The sequence below is a fragment of the Lampetra planeri genome, chromosome 44 (genome assembly GCF_965212315.1).
Source record: "Lampetra planeri chromosome 44, kcLamPlan1.2.h2, whole genome shotgun sequence".
Lineage (NCBI taxonomy): Eukaryota > Metazoa > Chordata > Hyperoartia > Petromyzontiformes > Petromyzontidae > Lampetra > Lampetra planeri.
In genome coordinates, this window is record NC_136150.1 from 7932930 (window position 1) to 7944948 (window position 12019).

The window sequence follows — 12019 nt, forward strand, 5'->3', positions numbered from 1 at the left end:
TCATGCAACGGATAACTCTCTTAATTGGCTGTGTCGGGTGGTGGCGGGTTTAATGACACATTTATATATTTACGCCATCTAACCCCAGAAGACCTCTATTATGTCTCATATCGCCGTTTGCATTTTGTTTGTTGGTGGGATTCGCTGAGCCCCCGTGCATATCGGATTCCTCAAGTCAAAAAAAAAATCTGATTCTGAATTCGAGGGAAAGTGTTTCGGCACCTCCGATTCGCACGCTTGGCTACGTACGGTGCGAAAGAAGTTCAACATACACACGTACATACGTTACAAGCTCTAACAATGCTCGGTGTCGCTGCTCCTACATATGACGTTTTAACCGATCCCACGAACAATTGATTCCGGGAGTGATTCCAGAATCAGAATCTTAATTTGATATTGGAGGAATCCGGTGAGCTATGAAGCTTTTTTCACGGATGTCCAGTAGTGTTGTTAAAGCACTGGCATGTGTCAATATCAATATCAGAATATGTAATCACACAAAAGGAATCCGATGAGCTATAAAGCTCGTTTTCGTAGATGCCCAACAGTATTTGAAGTGTGTATGTTGAACTTCTTTGTCACCGTACTTCGCCAACCGTGCTGATCTCCTGCAAAGTCCCGCAATCCCATCGCCACTCATGAGCCAGGCAGGCTGGCCCTGGGAGAGTGCTGGGAGAGGTAACGATCATCCACAACCGATTGTTGTTACGGGCTGCTGCTGGCACTATGTGGTGGGCAGCAGACGACAGCGTTGCAACATGAAACATTGTTGTACTGCACTGTCTATGCTCCCCCCGCCTTCAACAGCCAGCGTGGTGAAGTATGGACAATTAGCCCACACGACCCGCACGGCATCGGGGAGGCCCTCATCCCACAGCGGATTGATGATAGCAAGGTCGTAGCCATGGAGTCAACATTGGGGGGGACCACATCTTTCAGGGGGTCTAGCCCCCCCCCCCCAGATAAAAATCTAAATTTGAAAACAAATATCCTGCCTAAAATATTAAAAAATTCACTAACACATGGGATGAATTAATTTTTTACAATAATGTCTAATAGTGTATTGTGTTATATTGCTCTGTTTTTTTCTTTTTTTACCATTTTTTTTTCATTGTATGTAATGACAGAGATTAGGGATTCATAAAGTACAACCATAACCACAATCATATAAACAGAAATATGTGCATTGTTATATGGAGGCAAGTCCAGATATTGTGGCCAAGGTTTAGCTAATTTGTTTTTATTAACATAGCATAGATTTTTTTTTTTAAATTGTTTTTAGCAATATATTGGGGGGGACATTTTGAACATATTTTAATATTGGGGGGGATGTGTCCCCCCCAATATTTAATATAATTACGGCCTTGGATCATAGATGATTTCATGATGATGGTGCCCCAGTCCGTGTGGGACGCTTTATCAGTCGAAGTTTTTAGGGAACGTCTGAAAACACGTTCATTTTCTCTTGCGTATCCGTCTGTGTCGGGTTGTTTTCCTCTTAGTTTTATCGTGAAGGGATTTCACTGGGATTGTGTTGTAGAGCGCCTCGGGGCCTTGCGTGACTGATTCTACGTAAAACTGAGATTTATTACCTGCTTACTTGACTATTGTAGAGGGGTAAGCCAAGAGGATGTGTCGATCAAGGAACAAAAGAAAAGCAGCGAGAACTTTCCGGTGTTGAGAAAGGTAAAAGTGGGGGAGCTTAAACAGAAAACATCACTGTACAGGAGTGGCGGATCACCGTTCGGGAGCGAGAGAGTCGTGGGTGATGATCTCACCGAGGGAGAAAGCTGAATTGGAAAACTCAACCTCAACATTCCTGGAAACTGCATATTCTGCGAGGCTTTTAAACTTAATAAGGTGGATTTTGTGTTTGCTAAAGGCGGCTGCTCTTAAGCGGAGGCAAACGAGAGTGTGTGTGTGTGTGTTAATAACGACTGGTGTAAGTGCCACGAGTGTGGTAGAATTGTTGGATGACGCCCTGTGGTGGTTGTAGTTGGCTCCGCTTCGTCTGTGTGGGTGGCGCAGCGAGTGGCGCGCTGCCCTACGAACCCGGCGACCCGAGTTCGATTCACGCTCACGGCCAACATCGGTGATGATTGTCTGAACCGGTCCGGCCCCCCCCCTCCCCAGATCTAATCAACATCAAATGAGTACCTGGTGCGGTGTGTAAACATCACCACGAGGGAGACAAAGGCGGCCGGGCGTGGTGTTGGCCACCCACCCCCTCGTGTGCCGTGCCGGCCTTCATAGCTGCACGCTAACGGCACTTGTCCCAACAGTCTGTTAAGGCTGCACGGGGGATCTTTGTCTTTGTACCCGTCCGTGTTCAGACGTGGCTGGCTGTTAACGCAATCACGTGCCAGCTTGCCTCCGTACTCATTAAGTCTTAATTAACCCGGCACACAGACAAACACACCCCCCCCCATGCGTTAGCGGCACATCAAAGCACTCTAGGAGACGGAGATTTGCGAGTGAGAGATGCAGAATAAAAAGGAAAATGAAAGTGACACATGGGACTGGGTTTTTGTAGGCTTGCATGTTGGTGCTTTCGACTGAAGGCGCGTCCATCACAAGTTCTGCCATGTCGCGTAATCTCAGTTGTGACATTAGCGATGCACTTTTAAACATCACTTTACATCTCCATATTTGATTAGTTTTTCACTTTATTCGAGGAAGAACCGCTGAGGTGTATACATTTTTTATGAGATGCCAGCCGTGCTTATGAAAGAATGATGATGATGATGATGTTTTTAACGGAGCTGATACACTGATAGTGTACCCGTCACGATGCCACTTTCTTCCATCCAGGAACTCTTCACATATCTTCACGGAAACTCCAAAATCCATCAATGAATTGCTATGAAACTTACCGCACAGCTCACCGACAGCGGTGTCCAAATGTGCGCATGTTTTTTTGTTGTTGCCGTTACTGCTTTCCAAGACTCTAAATACAACCGTGTAGTTTTGATGGCCTAGTTTGACTCTTAAGAACTTGCGCAGACGACGCGATGCTTGGTGGTGCCGGAGTGGATGGCACAATTCAGAGGGTTCCCCGGTTCGATTTCATTCCACCTCCTCCCGGTGCGGGTATCACAGAGCTCCCACGGAGATTCCTTCAAATTACCTCTGCGGTCCACACGCGCACAACAACAACAACAACAACACAAAACCTCAACACGTTTTTCTAATACACTGCATTAAGAGGAAGATCTATACCGAATAAAGAAGCAACGTTTCGGGCAATGGCCCTCATTCACAGCGCATACATTATTTGCGAAGGATCATTACCCGAAACGTCGCCTATTGTTTAAATATTTCTAAGGCAGCGTTATTGACGAAGTGATGCGTGTTTTTTTATTGTTGTTGTGCTATGAAAGAGAATTGCCCCGAAACGTCACCTCTTGTCAGTTTAACACCGTAGGCTTTCGAGACCAATATTATCCATAAGAGGTCTTTGGGTTAGATCTCATGAATATAAATGTGTCGTTAAACCCGTCACCACCCTACACAGTACTCGAATTGTAAAAGTTGTGGGTTTACTCTCCAACACACCGGTGTGCTGTACTAGTAGCGGATTTGTATGTTCTGTTTTACGTGACAAACCTTACTAATTGTCTGCGTCGGGTGGTGGCAGGTTTAACGACACATTTATATTTACGCAATCTAACCCCGAAAACCTCTATTATGGATAATGACGAATGTGTTGATTTTTTTGTGATAGTTAATTGTGCGCGTGCACCACTGCCATCAGCAGCACCAAAATAATAATGATGATCTTGACTTTAAGCTTTCGTGACTGCAGGAATTCATATTCTTTGGGTCTTTTGGTGAAGTCACGTAGATAATTTCGAATAAAATAACAAAAAACTACGACGTTTCGATCGCAACACAAGCGATGACGACTGCATATGTTGCGATAAAAAAGTCGTAGTTTTTTGTTCTTTTCTTTGGACCTATCTGCGTGACTTTACCGAAAGACCCAAATAATAATGATAATGATGATTACATTGTCAACACGGTAGAGGGCAGCACTTTCCCACCCGCTCTGCACATGTGAGTAATACAGTTCATTTGCATGACGGCGCAAAAGCAATACTTTTAATTTTCATCGCTGGACTATAGCCACGCTATTTAAATATGTCCACATGTTCTGTCGTAGTCGTAATTGCTACGGTGATTGGGAACTACTCACAGTAACTGCTGAAGACAAGAGTCCAGTTACGGCACAGGGAGATTCCATCTCTCGGACTCCTCCGTGCCACGGACGGAGAAAGGCGCTGTCAAAATGTAAACGCCGAGTTGGCTGAGCGAGTCGAGAACATGAACTCGCTCCACTGGAGTTTTCTGTGTCTGTGGAAGGAAGGAACACCTCACACAGGCACACTGTCACTCTCCCGTCGTTTTCGTCAAAGGACCGCGTTTGCCGAATGGCGAGTGTCGGGATAAATTAATGTGCGTTTTAATATTTCTTTGATTGTCTGTTATTTCCATGACTGCTGAATTAAATCAGTCAATTAAAAAGTTTATTCGTGCGCTTTCCTGATTGTTTGTTTTGTTTGGAGGGGGTGGAGGGGGAGTTCTTCAATTGTAAATTGAAACTTTCAAGCTGACACATTAAACGCGAAGTCGAGGACCCTAATTAAGTTGATTTCCACAAGGAAACAATACCCCAATACATCCGTGGTGATTACGTAAAAAGCTTCACACATGGGCGATCAATAATGAAACAGACGTACTCTACAGACAAATACGTCAGATTGATATATATATAGCATCTTCGTCCGTGCAAATTGCATCTCTCACAATCGCTAATGAACCACAGACAACGCTGGGAGGAGGCAGGAGCAGCCAGGCAGTAGTGAGCTGGCGCTATCAACTTCTGTCCAAGCTTTGTTTAACACGTGGCAGACTTTCGCGACCAATATCATCCATAATACAGGGATTGTTTTGGGTTAGATCGCATAAATATAAATGCGTCGTTAAACCCGCCACCACCCAACACAGCCAATTAGTAAGGGGTTGTCACGTAAACAGAACGTGTTTATTCGTTACTAGTACAGCAACACCGCTGTGTTAGAGAGCAAATCCACAACATTTACAATCTGACAATCTGATTGTAAATGTTGTGGGTTTACTCTTCAACACACCGCTGTGCTGTACTCGTTACGAATTGGCCACGTTCTGTTTACGTGACAAACCTTACTGATTGGTTGTGTTGGGTGGTGGCGGGTTCAACGACACATTTATATTTACGCGATCTAAAAAAAAGGCTATATTATGTCCAAGCTCTGGTGTGCTCTGTATGTTAAGATGTTTTCACGTAATTTAATTCGTGTTTATACGTGAAGGTTTATGTGAATTATAGTATTCTCTTTCTCCCTACCAGTCCTATAAACTTTCTGTGTACCCCTACCAGCAAATAGGTTCTATATTTTTTACAAGCCACGTTTTTTTGAATTTATACCAGACTGCAAACATGATAATGCGGGTTTGCTATGTATGTACTCAAAGCTCACTTATTTTCCAGAGCTCACACCACGACCCTGTAATCTCCCCCACATAACCACCACCGTTACTGTTCCCTCTTCATAACATTCCTGCGGAGGGAGCTGGTAGGAACGTTGGGTTGCTCGGCCAATGGCCAGGGTCAACGGCGGCGTGGTGTATTCCGCAAATATGCCCGACTGTGAGGGCGGGCACAAGCCGGCGTGAGTAGGCTAAACGTTGAGTTTTATAAGGGCACCACGGGGTGACCAGCCCCTCCCTCCCCACCCAGCCCCACCCCTCCCACCCCCCACGCAGCCCCACCCTCCCCACCCAACCCCTCCCCACCCAGCCCCTCCCCACCCTCCCCACCCTCCCCACCCCACCAAGCCCCTCCCCACCCTCCCCACCCAGCGCCTCCCCACCCTCCCCTCTCCACCCAACCCCACCCCTCCCATTTTTGGATGCACGACGGACGGACACAAAAATCCCCTGTGGGCTGGTGTAACCAGGAGGTTCCTACCAGTATAATCATTATGTTACGATCACTCATTCCCCATTCGTCCATTCAATCCATTCATCATTAGTTGCTGTCAACAATTTCCCTTTCACCAATTTCCCTTTCACCAAATTCACAAATCACAGATTCGCCGATTGCTTCCTCTCATCTATATAATTCACCGCATCTCCACCAGTAGATTAATCTGGACCGTTGTTAATTATTTGTAAAGCGCCTTCATCAATGCGCTATATAAATTCCGTTTAGATAAGATAAGATATTCTTGCGATGGAAATCCCGCGCGACCGCACCCCACGTGGCCACCACGACCGCGTGGCTCGTTCAACATAAAGTTCAGGTTCATTTATTTGGTATAGCCCTGTTAGCCATTCGGCTCTTGAATCGGGTGCAACCTCAACAAACAAAAATCAAAACATGAACAAAAAAACATCTTAAAGTGACTATGTGACTATGTGCAAACTGAAAATCCAGGAAAAAACCCAGCATATCCCCTTGGAGATGCGACGCGTACACCCCTAGGGGTACACCAGTAGGGGTACACCAGTAGGGGTACACCAGTAGGGGTACACCAGTAGGGGTACACCCCCAGGTGTACACCCCCCAGGTGTACACCCCCCAGGGGTACACCCCCCAGGGGTACACCCCCCAGGGGTACACGTGCTTACAGACGACGAACCGCTGGGATGGAGCGTTTCACATTGGAGAGAGGGGAGTTTGAGAAGAGGAGAGAATGCATCTGAGCAGAGACACGGTTCTGCAGGCGTATGTATCTAGGCTGATGAAGATCATCTGAGTATGTTTTAATTTAACGATATTCAATTACAGTTTATATTCATTTTAAGGCAGTGGTTCTTAACCTTTACTGCAGCCTGCAACCCGTTGATTCGCAATCGTTAACCACTGCATCATGTTAATACATTCATTGGTTCGTGGAAACAAATAAGTCGCAATTACGTGCACGTGCTGAATTTGTCTTTTCGATTATTTACTTTATTTGAAAAATGTGGCCACGTCTCGCACTCCCAGAAAGGGCATCTCGCATCTTCCAGGAGGTGCTTAATGCACCCCAGGTTAAGAAGAAGAAGAACCGTCGGTTTAAGGCCGCAGTATGATTGACGAATGTGTTGAGTTCAGTTATTTTTTTTTTCAATTTATGCTGAACAAAGTAAGGGGTAAAGGTGATTTCAAAACTTAGTATTTTATTTTAACTGCCACGTCGGGAGATTGAATCAAACCCGTGACCCCTGGATTACAAGTCCAGGGCACTCAACGTTACAGCAACAGCAGCATCCCATTGCGTAATGGTGATGAACAGCATTATATAACCTTCATTAGAAAATAAAAAAAATTGCCCAGAATACATTGTCGCAAATTGCTGCAATGTCTACCCCATTTGTGACCCCAATCAGCCAGGCTCTGTCTCACACAAGGGATAATAAAGTCAATGGTGGCCGTCCTGGTAAAACCGTAACTTAATTATATAAAAAAAAAATCCCCATGCTCGCATGCCATTCAAAGCCTCTCCTTTAACAGACCATTACAACAAGACACTGCCGGACAATCCCTCATACCTTGGCAATGATGGCCAAACCACACCGTTGATTGGCTTGTCGATGCGTGGTTAATGGAGTCATCGGTGCATTTGTGGACGGATGAATTGATGAAAAGCTGTACATTGACAATCACGCGAAGGAGTCATCGACATATACGGCATGCTTGTATTCATATTGATCGTTGTTGTTGTTGTTGTTTACTACATTATTATCGAGTGGGAGACCTGTCGATAATTAAACTGGAAGGGCAGTGAAGCTGTAAGTTGCCAAATAAATCCACGATTTAGTTTCACTTTTGTCGGATTTACTGGGGCCGCAGTGAGGCAGACTCTAGGCCAATATAAATAACACCACAAAGACAAAGGTCCCCCGTGTAGCCGTTAGCAGACCGTTAGGGCAAGCGCTGTTACCACGCGCGAGGGGGGTAGGTAGGTGGCCAACAACCACGTCCGACCGCCTTTGTATCCCCAATGCTGATTTTGTTTACACATCGCAGCAGGCCCTGGTGTTGGCCGTGAGCGGGAATCGAACTCAGACACACGCACGCACATGCAAGACTCACATGCACCGTGCAAAATGCTCACGCTACCGTGCGCGCACGCACACTACCCATGACCACCACTGTGTACCCATTGCACTGTGTGTTCCCAGCAACAGTACAGCGAGCAGACACGAACAATATTTGGCAACGTATAGCCACGCGGTCACTCCACCGTAGGCCATCATCCCTCCTCGCTATTTACGTGTCCTGCCCGAGCCAAAATTTTCTTAAGAGTTTGAGTTATCGTCTAGAGCCTGCGTGCATATGTTCCCCTAATCCACGCCATCAGTTTATTTGAATGACTGCATAATGAAAGATGTGTGAAGGGAGGGCCATTGCCCGAACCGTCGCAGCATTAATGCTGAATGCGCTACGTTTTTTTAAACCTGGGCTTGTGCACCAATACCAATGCATTATCACACATTGAAATAAATATATATACATTTCTTTAAATAAAGACGTGAATGATTCAAACGAATGGATGAAGGGGGGTCAGTGCACGAAGCGCCTGCGTAACGCCTGCGCCAAAGTGTCGCGAATTTCCTCCAATCCGCGTCCACAGTTTACTGCGAATGGCAACGTGAACGAAATGCATCGTTCGGTGAACGAAGCGTCGACTGCGCGCGAACGAACGGACGGACGGACAGATCACGTGGGCACGAGCATTGGGTGGTCGAGAGTTGCAGGGCGGGAGCTCGAGTCGACTTCTCGTCCGGGCTCGTGCAAGTGACGGCGCTTGGACAGTGTTTTATTTATCTACCCACGTGACTTTACCGAAAGAACCAAAGAGAATGGATTCCTGCAGTCACTAAAGCTTCAAATCAAGATAGGACAGCGTCCTTCATTGCAAGGCCCCCGGGCCCCTGGCGGCCTTCAGTGATGCCGCTGACGTGTGGCCACCCGGAAAAAAAAAAACATTTAAAAATACCGCCCCCCCTCCCCTCCAACACCATCATCGTGCTGTCAAGTAAAACCCCAATAGTCTCAAATTATGCGTTGCGGCTCTCACTTGTCTTATCGGCCAAAGTGCTCCCTCTGAAACGAGTGAAGGGCACTGATGTGGTAACGTGTCGGAGTCCGTGGCGTCCCCCCCCCCCTCGGCCCCCACTGGTCGTTGGACACGAGGCGCTGTAAGAACGAGCGCGCAGCGTGGCTCAGTCGTAGCGGTCACTAGTCGTCCGTGATCCACGTCACGCGCGGGCTGCGTGCGCGCGGGACACTTCCACAGGGATCGCGTGCCCAGGGATCGTCACATTGGATGTCATGCCCCGCGGAGTCATCCGGCCACTCTCGTGCGCCGATTGGTTTACGTTCACCCCCCCCCCTCCTCGACTCTGCTGCCTCCCAGCCACGGCTGCCGTGTGCGGGATAATGATGACACGCGCATTCCCTCTCCATTTAATTCGTTTCTGCACGCGGCGCTGTTCACAGAGCGCACGTGTCCCTCCGTGTGCGCGCCGTGCATTTGGCACGCGCTTGACGCGGAGTGTGGCTTGTGGATGCTGCTCGAGGTGATGGTGTTGTCACGTGGATGGGGAGGGGGGCGCAGTGGTTTAGCGCACTGTGCTTCTTCACACACGCGTGTAATGGCCTACAGCCCTTTGTTAATCCAACTGCTGGACGAAGGCCTCCACATCGATTGAGTGGGGAACGCTTTATTGCGTTGTGAAGGAAAACAAATGATCAAATTCCTTCCGTCTGCCGAAGATCACGCGGCACCGTCGTGATTAGCAACTCAGATTAGAGCGCGGTTGGCTACGTCCGGTGCAAAAGATGTTCAACGTACGTAACAAAATACATAATTAGACTCATATCCGTCTCAAAATAACAAAAAAAAGTATGATACAACTGCACGGCCATCTGTGTGCGAATAAGCAGCATTGTTTCAAGACAAGCAACAAACCACTCCGGACCGGCTGCTATAGAGGCGCCCTGCTGTTCGCCTTCGCTCGTGTGACCACGCTGCAGACATGGCAAGCTCGGAGATGAGTGGGAAAATATAATTAGCCATCACGGCCTGGGCCACAGCCCAAACCAAGAGCTCTGCTCCATCCGATCTGTGTTTTACGAGCCAAAGGCAACGGTCCAAAACATTCCCCCCCCCCCAAAAAACAACGTTTACGATGCTCTAAAATGAAAAGTCAACAGTTGTGGCAACGTGCCCTCTAAATACGCAACAGCCGCACGCGCACACGCGTTCGCGTAGCCCTCGCAATGGACTGTGTTCACGCGCCCGCCTCTATACCGGTACGAGTCGCGTGTTCAGTTGACGCCACTCGAAGGCGCAGCCCTGCAACTGCCCGATCGCGACACTGCTGGCGGAAGGGCCTCACTGGAGAGGGCTCGAGAGAGTCGTGTTCGATCTACATGGTACGTTGGCCTACTTCTTCCACGTTGGCGAGCTGTCTTGGAAGAGGGTTGCAGCTACCCACAGTTTACCCCCCATCGTACACAATCAGACCATCAACGAACTGCTGCGTACGTTTATGCTTCTGGGTGGATAGAAGCGGAGAGAGAGGGGGGGTGGGTTAAGATATTTCCCCACATTGTTTGCCGTGCCGAGTGAAGATGTTGCTGTGGTGTGAATGTATTATGAGACATCCTTTGCCAGTAGCAAGATATAGTAATAGGTTTTTACCCTTTTATCTACAAAACTGACACATTTTTTATAAGGGATCATGTTTGCATTAACCACAACACTTGCGGTCAAAATGCAAACAAAAATACAACTCTGTGCATACATTATCAGAGTTGTCTTTTTAATGCAAACATGATCCCTTGTAAAAAGGTGTCAGTTTTGTTGCCAGATAAAAGGGTAAAAACCTATTGCTATTACTATGTGGTGTGAATGGTTTAGAACGGTGGACTGGCGTCGCTTAAATAGATTCTTAAGTTCACAACACAGACACCGAATCGTATTCATCACACGCAATTGCGGCTCTTAAAATATTGCGGCTTTTTGTTACCGAATTCAAAACAAAAGGCTCTTCTCGTTTTTATTGGTTGACGACCCCTGCCCTCGGCATGCAGAGAAACGGCGGCTGCTTGCAAAGTGCCGGAAAGGCCTCAACAGAGCACAGCGCGGTAATCCGCCTTACCCACGCAGCACTTTGCATTCGCAAGTATACGCACGCGGGGTTGAGGATGAATCCCATCTGCGGTCGCCTCTCCCTTTGTCCCACCGATTCCTCCCAACTTTGCTTGAGTTCCGTGGCCTTACCAATGCACAACACCACGGCCGCCATCTTTCTTTTGAGCTGGTGGTTGAGGCAAGGCTGAGAAGAACATGGCGCGTGTAACGGTGGCGGTGGTCGCACGTACGCGCATGCAGCTGTCCAAGGCAAATGCAGAAAGGTGTCGTGCCCCCTTCCTGATGTTTGCAAGCAGCGCTCTTGGCTACGCACGTGGCCTGCAATTCAGCACTGTGAAGGAGGATGAGGAAGGAGGATGAGGCGGCGTGGGTTGATGGACCGCACTCAATGTCGTGAAACTCCCAAACTCGATGGTTGTCGAGGTCGCCATCTCCTGGTTTTCATAGGTGGGACAAAGTCATTGTTATGCAAGTCCAAGTCGAGTCGCAAGTCATCAAATTCATGACTCGAGTCTGACTCGAGTCCAAGTCACATGACTCGAGTCCACACCTCTGCTGGTTTTGCCAGGGAATGGCAGTACAGCCAAGTGAAATGTCCAACGCAGAAGATCCCTGGGGGGTTTGATTGTCCACGAAGCTCACGATCCACCCTAAAACGCACCCGCTACACAAACCATGGCAGCAGATGCGGATACCTGATGCACACATGGAAATATGTTAAACTCTCCAGGAGTGTAGTCGTTCAGGACGGCGCCGTACAACGTGTAACGACGCAATGCTCGCCGATCCACAAATACGAAGTGTGACATCGCAGCCCATACAACTCC

The 12019-nt window shown here is 47.8% G+C and overlaps 1 long non-coding RNA gene across 1 annotated transcript; it reads right to left on the reverse strand.

The window, feature by feature from the left end:
- Positions 1-2634: 2634 nt before the first annotated feature.
- On the reverse strand, positions 2635-11628 carry LOC144732897 (uncharacterized). The gene is made up of 3 exons (XR_013588258.1): positions 7579-11628; positions 4196-4353; positions 2635-3129 (listed from the first exon to the last, which is right to left on the reverse strand). It is a non-coding gene; the product is annotated as an uncharacterized LOC144732897 (long non-coding RNA).
- Positions 11629-12019: the final 391 nt, after the last annotated feature.